A 14,714-nucleotide genomic window follows, 5' to 3' on the forward strand; every position below is an offset into this window, starting at 1 on the left:
AAGTCCAGGTGATTTTGAGATTATGTTTATTAAAGCCAGGACAGCAAAACAAAGGAAGGACTTAGGGTAGAAGAAACCACAGAAGAGGGCCTAGCCAGTGTTCTACTTCGGCTCCCTAGAAATGTTATAGGAAAGAAGTGAGCCAGTAGGCTGCTGTTAGCTCACTGGGAAGTGAAGGTCACTGATAGAAGTGAGCCAAGGTGGGGCTGTTTTTAGCTCACTGGAAAGTCAGAGAAAAAGGGGGCTTTGGAGACAGGTTCAGGGGATAAACCTGGGACGAGCTGCTGCTGCCTGCTGCTACCCTGGCTGCAAGTCTTGCAGGGACCCTTAGGGTTTAGGAGAAAGAAAGTAAAAAGTTCATGCCTGAGAATGGGCATGGGCATGCTCTAGAGAGAGTCTGTGCTGGTATCCTTTGTCTTGAGGATTTTATTTCTCTTCTATCAGCGAGAATCTTAGAGGAGGGTTTCAGCAGAATATTTATCAGCTTTCCAGGTGTGTTTTTAATATGCTGATGCATCAAAATAAGCATATAGGGAAGTTTGGGATTATTCTTTGGTCAACTTTACTTTTTTACTTTTATCTTGGGTCTTTTTAATTGGGTTTTTGTTATTTGTTCCCCTGACTTTATCCGTCCTTGGGTTTAGCTGGCACAAATGGCGTTAATTGGGTCTTTGTTCTCTATTTCCCAGACCAGGGTGATTTAAGCTATGTATTCTCTGGTTAGGGAAGAGAGGTATAAACCATTTGCTCTCAAGTGTCCTTGGTTAGGAAAGATAAGGTCTTCAATTCATAAGCTGGCTGTAAATTATTCAAACTGTTTGGCCTTGTTTGATTTTCTTGACTCAGTTTCCCAATTCCATTTGCCCAAGAATTTTCCTAGCTTCATACTATCCTACCTCATCATTACTATATATAGCATCTCTATGTAGGTGAGTCCCAAACTGAAATCCCAACCAGATCTCTCTCATAATCCCTTATCACATATTGTGCTGTCTGCTCACTATCTCCTCCTAGATGTCCAATGGGCATCTCAAACCACCTTGTCCAGAAGAAATTGCAATCCTTCCCCACCCCAAGTCTGCTCTATTTCCTTGAGTGTCACCTGCTTCAGAAAGGCAATCCCCAATTAACTAGGTTCACTGTGGAGTCATCTTTGAATTCTCCCCCTCCTGCCACCAAATCTCACATCTAAACCCAATAACAAACTCTGTTGTCTACACCCTCAAAATATGTGGGAAAAGCATCACTCCTCACCTTCTCTACTGCAACCATCTCAGTCCAAGGCATAACCATCTCTCGTGGACTATTCACAATAGCCTCCTCACTGGTTGCTCTGCTTCCAGACTTACCACCTACAATACAGTCTCAAAGTTGAGGGTAGAGTAATCCTTTAAAGCATCAATCAGATAATGCCATGCCTCTGCTTTCAACTCCTCAATGCAATGCTGTCTACCTCATTCAGAGTGAAACCCCAAGTCCTCCCCTTTATCTAGCATCCCCACCCTTCACACCACTGGCTACTTTCCCCTCACACATTCTGCTTCATCACACTGGTTCTCTTGGTTGTCTTTTTTAGTTATAATGAAAACATTGCTATCTCAGGGCATCTGCACTTGCTGTTCCTTCTCACTGACACAATATCCCTCCCAAATATTCACTGCATTCAGATGCCAGTTTGAACAAAGTCTTTCTTCACTATCCTGAAGTAGCACCTCTGTCCCCTTTATCCACTTATCTTGCTTTATTTTCTTTGCCACACGCCTCAACACCTGATGTCACTTGTTCTTTGCCAGCTCCAAAAGAGGAAATAATGCACCATAATAACTTACCTACTTTGGCACTGTTAGTCACCGAGAGGACAATCAACACAAGAGCAGAAGGAAAGTATGTGTGAAGGAGTTTCTTATGAGAGATTGGTTGAGGTAGCCCAACTCTCACCTTACTCAGGAAGTGAGTAAGTTCACACATAAATTGATTGCTTAGAATTCAAACACCTTTTCCACGAAAGCATTATCATGTAGGTGAGAGAACACCTATTTATTTCACCATTAACAGTGTTGGTTGAGTTGATGTCAAAAATCAAAGGTTGACATTAAAAGAGAGGGAATGAGAGAGAGAGAGAGAGAGAGAAAGAGAGAGAGAGAGAGAATTTCACATTTTCTTGAGTACAGGACCAGCCTAAATAAAATTGGTATGTGGAATTGGTTCCTCCCACCATTTCTGAACCTTTCTCTGTGCTATCGTGAGCACCTTATTGTTGCTTCTATCCTTACTTCCAAGGGAACTCAGACTCCAAAATTATTTTCTACTCTTTCTCTTATCAAAATGATTATTTCTTTGGCACATGTGGTCTCCATTAGGCATTAGGAGGTTTGCAAATTGAATTAACTAATTAACTTTACAGTAATAGCTCTTCGACATCCCAGAAATAGCCCATTTCCCTGCTAAATGTGTTTCCAAATTGATGGAATATCAGCTTCTCAAAGTAAAATGAGAAAGGAAGTTTTGTAGATCTGTTTTGCCCGTGCTATTTCTGCCTGTTTTAGTTTTGGATTTCAATTTCGAAATCCATCAAATTTTCAGTCATCTTCACACTTGGTTGCAGTATTAGGGAATGAGGGAGGGGTCGGGGGTGGAAGAGGAGACACAGTAGCACCTTCCCTGAAGGAATGAGTCCTTTCTAAGTTAGATGCAGCCTAACTCCCTTAGGCTCTGTAAACCTCCATGTACTGACACAGCTTTCCAACCTGGAATGCTAAGTGTTTAGGTTTCTCTTCAAATCTTTGCTACTGTCAGAATGAGTGAAAGGAACACAGGGGAAAACTAGCTTACTTAGTGATTAATTGGGACTGGTCCATATTTAATCACAGCTCTCAACTCAGACTTTATAATTTACACTTCACTAGTAGTCTTCTTGATTTGTCAGCCACTTCTACAGGCTATCTTTGAACTAAGAGCCTAGCTTATCTTTGGCATTAAGTAGGCAGCATTAGCCTCAGGCCTTCAATTTGTTGTGAGTCATTCAGTGACTGAATCAAAGATGCGTCAGGAATCAAACTGGTTTCCTTGGACCTAGTCACTGATGATAATAATGAACCAGAAGGTTCCACTTTAGCTTCTTTGGGATAATTTCCTGGTACCTTGACATGCTAATTTCCATAAGTATATTGGGGTCCAAAGTACACAAATTACTTGTAGTATTACCACAGAGGAATATACTTGACATATAATACTCTTTTGGAAATAAATATGCATCCAAAAGGTGGCCTTCCTCAAAACACATATTTTTGGTGGCACTGCTGCCAACTGTTCCCATCACACTTATCCATGATCTTTAGCAGAGCTAGAATGGCAATTTGATATCAAAGTTACAATTCTCCCAATGAATTTTCATCTTGAAGGTACGCCTTAAACTCTTCATCTGAGAATAAGGTTATCTATTTAAAAAGAAGTTGTATTTGTTGAACTATTAGTAGGAAGGCAAATCACCAAATTCTGATAGATTTCTTAGAAAATTGTAAATACCACTTACCTATTCAGTAAGGTCAAATCAAATTTAGATGTAAAGAATGTACTTGTGGTTCTGAAATAAGGTTATAACACCATAATATCTTTTTGAAAAATCCTAATGCTAATGCTCATAAAGTATAAATCCAATATGATCTGAAGTAACAAGAATGATTTGAAGTTAAATCAAATCACTTTTCAAAATTCAATATCATGCTTATCCATAAAAATAAGAACATTTGAATTTTCATTACTTCTTTGTCAACCTGACTTTAACATCATTATCTCAATTCTATGTCAGGATTAACTAAAAAACAGAAAAACTCTAAGCTGATTGCTAGTCTATAAAATGCTAAAATATCAATTCATTATTTGTGATGAGGGGTGGGGCGGAAGGAAATTAGAGATCCCTGTCTATTAAGGTGCCTTTCATAATGGATAAGCTTTGAATAATTAGTAATCATGATGGTGAAAATAATTAAATCAATTATCACACCATTTTTACCAGTGCCAGTGTTATGAAAATATAAATAGAGAGGGGAAAGGATTTAAGTTGTTCCTAAGGAGAAATGTCAGAAAGAAAGTATCATCAGGGATTTAGCTTGAAGATTAAACACTGGCAGATAATTCATGGATTTAGCGGAATCCACAGGGACACTCAACTAAACAGACCAGTGGCTTTGTGTATTTATTTATACATACTTACTTAAAATGTCTTGCCTTTGAAATTTTTTCTTCTATCTTTTACGTTCTCCTAGCAGAACATGAAATTCCTACTGTGTGTACTTATAAACTATATTGAATAGCGAACTTTCTGCTCTAGAAAAGGGTGGAATCACTGTGGGGAAGAGTAAGGAGAGTGTTAAATATGATCTCGTTTTCACAGACTTGTCCTTTCTCAAAATGAGCTTCATGGTCCATCACCAACTAAGTATTTTTCTAGAGGGAAACTTTTGACCTGACTCCCTCTTATACCTCTCCAACCTGCAATTTCCATATGTTATGTTAGTTTTCATTCTTGATAACAATTGCATCTCAATGGCTGTGTCAGCTCCAAATTATGAACCCACTGAACTCCAGCAAAGCCATGGAATCTTCAGTGGACTTTTCCCACATTTTCACATTTCAATCAAATCAACTGTGTGGAAAATCAACCAGTCTGCCAACATTGCTAAAAGGTATGGTCCATGCTCCATTAGCTTTTTTTTAAACTAAACTTTTCATTTCAGCTTTGGATTTATAGTAAAACCATGAAGGTAGCCCAGCATTCCCATGTACCTCACACTCAGTTCCCCTATTATTAACATTTTAAATTACTAGGGTACATTGGTCAGAATTAAATGAGCCAATATTCATACATTATTATTATCTAAAGTCCACCCTCTATTCAGATTTCCATAGCGTTTACCCAGTGTCCTTTTTCTGTTCTAGGGGTCCCGTCCAGAATACCATTTTACATTTCAGTCATGTTTCCTCAGGCTCTTCTGCACTGTGACAGTCTCTCAGACATTCCTTGTTTTTGTTGACTTTGACACAGATGTTAAGCACCTTTTTGTATGCTTAATCTGACATCTTTATATCTTCTTCTTTGAGGTGTTTGTTCATACCGTTTGGTCATTTTTTTAAAAATAAAAGCTTCATTATGATATAATTCACGCATCATAAAACTCACCCTTTTAAAGCATACAACTCAATAGTTTTTTTTGTGTTTTTTTAGTGTATTCAGAGTTATGCAAACACCATAACTCTCTAATTCCAAAATAATCTCAATATCCTCCAAATAAAGCCCATACCTATTAGCAGTCACTCCCCATTCTTTCTTAATTCCAAGACCTGGGAACCATCAGTCTACTTTGTGTCTATTCCGAACTTTCCATATATAGTGTAAATGGAATCTTACAATGTGTGGTCTATTAAGTTTACTTTTTTTCACTTAGAATGATGTTTTCATGGCTTATCACATGTTGTAGCACATATCAGTACTTCACGCCTTCTTATGGCCAAGTCATACTTTATTTTATGGATAGATCGTATTTTGTTTATCCATGCATCGATTTTTGGACATTTTTTCTACATTTAGCTATTATGACTAATGCTAGTATAAACATTTATTTGCATGTTTCTGTAAAGAGATAGGGTTTCAATTCTCTTGGTAGAGACCTAGAAGTAGAATTGTTGGGTATTGTGGTAACTCTGTTTAACTCTCCCAGGAACTGCCAAATTGTTTCCCACAATGGCTCTACCATTTTACATTTCCACCAGTAATGTATGAGAGTTCCAATTTCTCCCCCTTCTTGCCAACACTTTATATATTTTTCTTCTTTTTAAAACTATAGCCATCCTAGTAGCTGTAAAGTGTTATTTCATGTGGTTTTGATTTGAATTTTCCAAAAGATTAATGATGTTGAGCATCTTTTCATGTGTTTATTAGCCATAGGTATAACTTCTTTGGAGAAATGTCTATTCAAATTCTTTTCTCATTTTAAGATTTGTTACTTGGCTTAAAAGTCCTGTATCAAATATATGACTTGCAATACATTCCCCTATTCTGTGGGTTGCTGTTTCAAGATTTTTGGTAGTGCCTTTTGAAGCACAAAATTTTTAATTTTGATGAAGCCCAATTTATCTCTTTTTCTTTTGTTACTTGTGTTTTTGTGTGTCATATCTAAGAAACCATTGTCTAACTCAAAGTCTTGATGATTGACCTTTATATTTTTTTCTAAAAATTTTATAGTTTTAACTCTTCTGTATAGATCTATGATTCACTTAAAGATAATTTTTACATATGGTGTTCAGTAGTGGTCAAACTTCACTTTTGCATGTGGATATCCAGTTGTCTCAGCACCATTTGTTGAAAAAACTCTCGTTTTCTTGTTGAATTTTCTTGGCACCATAAAATGGTCATGTTGAGAGAAATCTAGAAAAATGTGGCTTCATAAAAGTTAAAACAAGAAATTGTTTTAAAAGGAGGTGTCCCATCCTGTCAAAAGCTTCAGCTAGGTTGTGTGAGTTCAGGACTGAGCATCGGGCACTAGATTTACAATAAGGAAGTTGCTGCAAACCTTATGAGAACAGTTCATGTCCCCAGGGTTCAGAAACAAAGCGGGATACTTTATGCAAATTTAAGCCTGTGATTTCTGAAAATCTGACAAGAAGCCTTAAAGCAATGAAAGTAATTATCAGAAATAATACGGTGTGACTGCCTAGAATATTAGTTTTGATTTCTGACCATGAGTCCTCATGTAATGAAAACAACCAAGCTTGTCCCCTTTTTCTGTTCAGGTATTTCCACATTTTATGAGAAACCTCTCATAATAAGGAATGTTATTTAAGAAGCCTTATATTTACAGTTTATGACAAAGTATGGTGTCACATCCTTACAACAGTTTGAGTGCACCTTTCTTTTTATTCTGGGAATGGAAACATAAGGCCAATTCCAGGACACAGCTGTTATTTCTTCATTTGCTGTAACTCCCCTGGCAGGAAAGAATAGTCATTTCTCCCTGAACATGTAGGATGTTATTCCAGGGCGAGGCGTTCTTGAGTTTAAGACAATTACATACCATCTGGAAGCAGGACAGCAGGGTCCTTGCTGTTTTAGATCGTGACATCTTGAAACAAAGTGAAGCAGGATGAGCTCTGCTCTGCTCCTTCCTCTCTGAACATCCTCTAATGCAACTAGTTTTTCTCCATAGCAGGAGTTTAATTGGGGGAAGCTTCTGTTTGTTATTTTTATAAGAACAAAAGCCCTCAACTCCAAATGCATCTCTCTCTAGGTGATAATCCTGAATTTATGTACTAGTCTTGAAGAAGTTTGGAATTATTTAGTGTGCATATCTCCCCACTCCTCTCCACCCCCTAACCCCCACACAGCCCAAGGAAGCTTGCTATGAGTTTTTTAAAATGCCTAGGTACCTGCCTCCCCTCTCTACTTTGCCTTGGGAAGCAGGGTTTTTTTAACCTAGGAAAAGACCGTAGTCCTCAGTCCAAAGAAAATTTTAAGATAAAACCTCAAGATAAAGAACAACTATAAGTCATCTCATCTGTTCCTTAATAATATTGACTCTCTTTTAACTTTATGTCTGTTTGTGTTAATAATAGAAACCATTAGTATTATCAGTGCTAACATTTACTGACCATATACTATGTCTAAGGTATGATTCTAAGTGCTTTAGTCATTTAATACAAAAAACAGATGAAGTAGGTAAAATTATCTTCTTCCTATAGATAAGAAACTGAGACACAGAAGGGTTAGGTAATTTGCTAGTGGGTGCAGAGCCAGTGGGTGATCCCAGGAAAGATGCGATGGGAGCACTCAATCTCGGTGCCCCTTGGCCTGAACCATACCCAGCCCCTGGCTTCCTTGTGCAGAAGTGACAGGGGAGCAATTGTTTCACCTCTTAGGAACATGAGGTCAGGAATCAACAAAGGGGCAGCCTTGTTTCTGCAGGCACTGTAACACGGAGCCCAGCGAAGATGCTGGAGCTATCCGAACAGAGACTGCATGTTAGAGGCATCCTCCCCTCCGAGCGCAGACCTCCAATGTCTTTCTTGTCTGCACTCTGGAGGCAGAAGCTCACAGTGCCAGAGACAGAGAAACTAAAAGTGTTAACTTCAGAAGGAAGGGAGGCAAGGAGGGAGGGGGTGTTGCACCTTTCACTGAACTCTTGGCTAGTTGTACGGTTTGTCTGCTGACCCAGTAGAATATCCCTGTTGTAACATTTGTTTCCACTGTTTCAAATAGTAAATGTTTAGTTCAAGAATTTAGGTACTTAGGATTACTACTTTTGTTTTTTGCAAACACATAAAGGGGAAGATTCAAAACACATATTTTGGAAGAGAGGGAAAAGGTCAACCACGAATGTAATTGATTAGCATTGTGGAAGGAAAAAGGAACAACGCCTGTGTTTTTGAGTAGAGACCCATCTAGTGGCCGTGAATAAATCTATGTTAAAGCAATCACCCTGGAATTAAAAGTAAAAACAAGTGGATTAAGAACCAGTGAATGGAGAGGACATGGCAATTTCCATCTCAGTTCTCTCTTTGCCTATTTTCTGGGACATATTTTTACAGTTATAGTTGTACAGTTTATCATTCAAAATGAAATTCCCCCCCCCAAAATGCCAAATGTATAAATTGTTATTTGTTTTCTTTTGGTAAGTGTTTTATAGAATCTTTCTTTCCATGCTTTGTGCTTTTAAAATGTGTATATATATATATATATATATATATACTGAAAAATCTCTTGTAAGAAGCATATTGTTTGTTTTTTTATACTTTTTTATCAGCTTTATTGGGGTATAATTTACATACAAAAAGCTGCCTCCATTTCAAGCATGTAGTTGGTGGGTTTTGACAGATGTATACACCTATGAAATATGACCACGATCAAGATGCAGATGCCCATGGCTCCCAAACTTTCCTCGGCCACATTACAGTCCATCTCTTTCCCACTCCTGGCCCCACGTAACCACAGATCTGCTTCCTGGCACTCCAGATTAGTTGGCATTTAACATAATTTTGTATAAAGGAAATAATATAGTGATGTGATGAGCAATTTCACTCGGAATAATTATTTTGAAATTCAATCCTGTTGTGTGTGAACCAGCAGTTTGTTCCTTTTGTTTGGTGAGTGGCAATCCATTATGTAGATATTCCACAAATTATTAATACATGTGAATATCTAGGTTGTTTTCAGTAGGGGCTATAATGGAAAAACTTGTTATGAACATTCATGGATAAGTATTTGTGTAAAAATGTGTTTTTTATTGATTTGGAGTTAATCCTTAGGAGTGCAACGGCTGGATCTTATGATGAGAGTATGTTTAATTCTCTAAGAGACTGTCAGTATTTTATTTATATATTTATTTAAAAAAAATATTTTTATTGATTTCAGACAGAGGAAGAGAGAGTGAGAGAGAGATAGAAACACTGATGAGAGAGAAACTTTGATCGGCTTCCTCCTGCATGCCCCCTACTGGGAACTGAGCCTGCAACCCAGGCACGTGCCTTGACCCAAAGTCACACTGGCGACCTCGTGGTGCACAGGATGATTCCCAACCAACTGAGCCACACCGGCTGCTGGCCAGGTGAGACTGTCAGTGTTTTAAAGCGGTAGTGCCATGTTCTTCTCCCATCAACCAGCTTTGAGGGCTCCAGTTGCTCCATATCTTCACCAAGCCTTGATAACGGTCAGGCTCTTTAATATTACTCCTTCTAATAGGTCATCACATTATGTTTACATTTTCCCCTAATCAACAATAACACTGAGCTGAGCCCCTTCTCACATGTTTATTTGTGAGAATGTAGACAAAAAAGAAAAGAAACAAATGGCATCATTCGCCCAATCTCTCATCTCCCATCTCTGCAGCAGGATGCCACATAGTCATGGATTTGGGTATGTTTCCTCTCAGAAGGGATATGTTGATTCCTGAGGCAAACGGTCTCACTGCCTGAATCTTAAACATTAGTATGGCCCTGGCATCTAGGTTTTCTAAGAGTAATAAAACCATCTGAATATACCCACTTTATCTTTATATTCTATCAAATACAGTTAGGTAATTGCAGACTGAACTTTAAAAAAAATCCTCTGTAATTTTAAGGAAATAATCTGACAGTTTTGAAAGAGAGAATGAAAAATTGCAGTATTGTTCATAGCCACAGAGATTGCAAACATATGAAATATTCAAAATGTTCAAAAATGACAACTGAGTGTATAAATTATGCCTTTATAACATGGAAAACTGTGCAACTCTTAAGAATAATTCAGCGTAACATTTATTCATATGGAAAGATTTTACATTCTATTCAGCAAGAAAAGCTAAGTTTTAGAACTACATTTAAATGTATTTTATTATGTATTTGTGTATATGTTATTTATTTATATATAAATATACATATATATCTGTAATGTTAGTAGTTTTCCATTAGTTTGTTGTTTTTCATGCTCTCTTTTTATCTTTTGAAATAATTCAGTCACTTTTGTTGCAGGATCAACCCATTTTACTGAACATCCTGTGGTAGTTGGGGTTCTCCAGTCATGTGATCAGACCTTGGAAGCTCTTCGTTTCCTGCCTCTGCTTTCCTCCCCGCTCCTTCATTCCTAAGTATGTTCTCCCCACATTTTGACAGCCAGTAAGCAGCAGCTTCAGGCTGACAAACAACTACACGAAAAAGATTGCTGTTCCCCACAGAGGTCAAAGAAAAGTTCACTCCTGGAAGCGAACTACCTTGACCTAGTTTGGATCTTGTGCTCCTGGTAGTGTCTGAGGACTAGAGAGGCCTAGACCCAGAGGGGTTGACCAGCAGTCCTACCCCAACACATGGACGATGCGTGAGGGTGGGAGGGCCTCCAAAGTAAAGCTGAGCTGAGGGGGTGAGGAATGGGGGATGTCTGGAGGACAGGCAAAACACAGGGATGGTCATTACGTCTGCACTTTTAGGTTTTTTAAAAAGATGCCTGGGCTTCTGTTGTCTAAATAAATAGAGGCCTAGCCATATTAAAATGCTCAGTCTCTTTCTATTTTTGTTTTTTCAAAACACAGCTTATGTGTTGTTCATCTTATCAGCCCTGCAGAGAGCACAGTTACTAACATGTTGGAACTGCTCACTTTATTTGTTGAGTCAAAGTATATTTTAAAAAGTCCTGTCTATAAATGGCCACAAGATGTCCCCACAGCATTGGAAGATGGTTTCTATATGTTCCTAGCCAGGCGTTTTTCATTTCAATTGACTTACTTGGAGGATGATAGCCCTGTGATGTTTAATGAGATTTTTGTTCTAAGTCTGGTTTTAAAATCTTATGCTCTAAAGAAATCAGACATTAAATGTTCAGAAGAGTAGACATCTTCAAACCAAAGTTAAAGGAACATTTCCAAATGCCAACTGTACATTTGTGTTCTAAAGCCCCATATTAAACTCTTGTGGGATTCCTTTGTGACCACCTTGAATTCTTAAGTCATCAGAAAATGTTACTGCTGTGATATGACATTTATAGCAATATTCCTCTCTGTAAAAGCTAATTAAAAGTGAAGAATTAAAGTATGTCCTATCAATGTTTACTCCAAGATACAAGGGGAATGCAAATGTGTATTTGTTTATTTATAAATATGTGCTCTGGAGAATGCTGAAGGAGTCTAGACTGGAATTAGAGAGTCTCTTCTTAGTTTTATCAAACAAATCTAAACTGTAGTTGTTCTGAGCTGCCAGTGAGAAGAGATTCTCTTCCTTACAGGTGCCTCATGGACGCCTGACTCATGACAGCTGTTCTAAAGTAGATCTTTGTTGCATCAAGGATTCCTTAAGTAGGATGTGCTCTGAAAATAACTTTTAAACCCAATGCACACATGAACTGAAAGAGAAAAACAGATATGTTAAAAGGACCAGGAAAATTCTAGAGGCAAACAGATTTTATACTCACATGAAGCAGGATCCATCTTATAATCAGGGTTCTTTCTAAATGGACTTACAAATTTTCTTCTTTAAAATGACTCTTGATTTAATTATTTATTAAACGTGTCATTTCAGAAAATATAGGTACATGGCAATTAAGCCTGAGTCTCTCTTTTGAAATGGAAAAGGTAGGAGAATTAAACTTTCTCACTATTTTTTAAATCCATTGATGGCCAGTGTTATGGATTGAATTGTGTCGTCCAAAATTCATGTGTTCGAGTCCTGACCCCCAATATCGCAGATGACTTTATTTGGAAGAATTCTGATTGCATATATACTTAATTAAGATGAGATCACACTGGAGTAGGGTGGGGCCCTATTTCAATATGACCGATGTTCTTATAAAAAGGGGAAATTTGGACACAGACAAGCATGTGGGGAGAATACCATGTGAAGACACCTTATGCAGCCACAAGTCAAGAAACTACCAGAAGCTAGGAGAGAGGCCTGGAGCATATTCTTTCCTAGTGTCCTCAGAAGGCTTTGACCCTGCCGACACTTTGACCTAGAACTTCTGGCTTTCAGGCTATAAGACAATACATTTCTGTTTTTAAGTCATCTGGTTGTTATGGCAGCCAGGGCAAACTAATACAGGTGGTAATTGCCTAAAGGAAGTGATTAATGTTAATAAAAATATAAACAGTATATCAATTGATTATTTTGCTAATTGTTTTTCTCTTTCTTGATATTAATTCTCATTTGGCATTTGGCTATTATGCAGTCATGATTTTAATTTAATATTTCCCCTGGAAACATACATTAAATAATTTTCTCTAGAGTCATAAGTAGATTTGAGTCCAACCCCACTAAGTAATAGAATTTTAGAATCATGCAGGATATCTTCTCTTATTATAGAGGAGGAAATTAAGGTAGAGAGGTTTCTAATATACCCGATGGGCGAGTTTTCTGTCGCCAAGGAGGTAAGGAGGGAAACTTGCATGTCTCTCCCATCTTGGTTGATTGTCTCATAATAGGTTAAAGAGAGGGCGTCCTAGTCAAGGAGGGAAACAGGTGTACTCCAGCTACTCTTGAAATGTGTGAGGACTATAGCTACATGACAAGCAGAATGTAGATGAAAGAAGACCTCAAAACCTTGAAACTAAACTCTTATTAGTAAATCACCCAAAGGTCCATGGGAGCTCCTAGCTACCTATTCTCCCTTTATGGTGTCTTTGCCTCTGGTTAAGGGAAAAGTAAACTCTATTTTACCTTGTTCAGCTCATCTCTTGAGCCTTCCCTTCCACAAATATATCGGGTGTCCCCCCAAAAATGTATACACGCTTAACAGCTGATAGCTCAATTGATGCTTCTTTCTTTTCAGATTTAACCCATTAGAATTAATAATTTCTCAAAGTGTGTATACACTTTTTTGGGACACCCTGGATATGTGTTCCACCCCGTCCACCTCCATTACCTGCTCCTGTTTGCCTCACTGAGCCCCACATTTCTGTTATGGGCTGAATGGTGTCCCTCCAAAACTCACACATTGAAATCCCAACACCCAGTACCTCAGAATGTGACTATTTGGAGATAAGGTCTTTAAAAGAGTTGAAATTAAAGTGAGGTCACTAGGGTGGGCCTTGATCCAATAGAAAAAGAAGAGATTAAGACACAGACTCACACTTTAGGAAGACCATTTGGAGACACAGGGAGAACATGGCAATGTGTGAGCCAAGTAGAGAGGCCTCAGAAAGTGACAACTCTACCAACATCTTGGTCTCGTCTTAGATTTCTAACCTTTGGAACAGTGAGAAAAGAAATTTTTATTGTTTAAGCCACCCAATCTCTGGTACTTTATTTTGGCAGGCCCAGCAAACTAATGCCACTAGCTTGAAAACCCAGTCAACTTTTAACAGCCACATCATTCCCTTCTCACTTGGGACATGGCATACATTTAACGTTTTATTCTTACCTTTACAGACTTTATCTCCATTTCCAAGCATAGGGCCTATTAAGTGCACTGTTGTTGGCAGAGGTAAATCATGAGAAAGATTATGTGTAGGTCTACATGCGAGTGCTTCAGAATAGCAGTCTGGTATTGGACTCTATCTATGGTGAGCATATTTTATGGCAGAAATGATGGTTGTAAATTCAATGGGTTTTTTTGCTTTTGTTTTTCCTGGAGTTTGGACTGAAGTTTTAAGTTCTGAGTATTATCAGTTGATCTCCTCCCAACATGTAATTAATTATAGCACCTCTTAGTCATAAGGTGTTAGACAAACCAACTCCTCATCTTCTAATGATAGGTGATGGGTGTTAACAAAAGCATGCTATTCATCCTTCCAGGTTATATAATTTGGTGGTAGCAGGAGTTTTCTGGAAGTCAAGCTTTAGTGCAGAGAGATTGCTTTTATTGTAAGGGCTTTAGTTGCTGTGGCCAAACCAGGGGTGCACGGTTCTAACCCACAGGCCTTTCAGTGTCTCTAAGCATGAGGGTGTCTGCAAGGGTCATGACTTCTGAAAAATTGGCAATGTTGTGGTAGACACAATAATGGCCCCCCAAAGATGTCCATGTCCTAATCTTGAAACCTGTGAATATGTCACCTCACATGGCAAAAGGGAGTTGGCAGAGGTGATTAAGTTAAGGGACTGGAGATGGAAGATTATCCTGGATTATCTAGATGGGCCCAATGTAGTCACAGGGGTTCTTACAAATGAAAGAGGGATACATAAGGGTCAGTTTGAATTCTGACCTCCAGAACTGCAAGACAGTAAATTTTTGTTGTTTTAAACCACCAACATTGTGATCATTTGTT

Source organism: Miniopterus schreibersii, assembly GCF_964146895.1.
Source record: "Miniopterus schreibersii genome assembly, chromosome: 1".
NCBI classification, from domain to species: domain Eukaryota; kingdom Metazoa; phylum Chordata; class Mammalia; order Chiroptera; family Miniopteridae; genus Miniopterus; species Miniopterus schreibersii.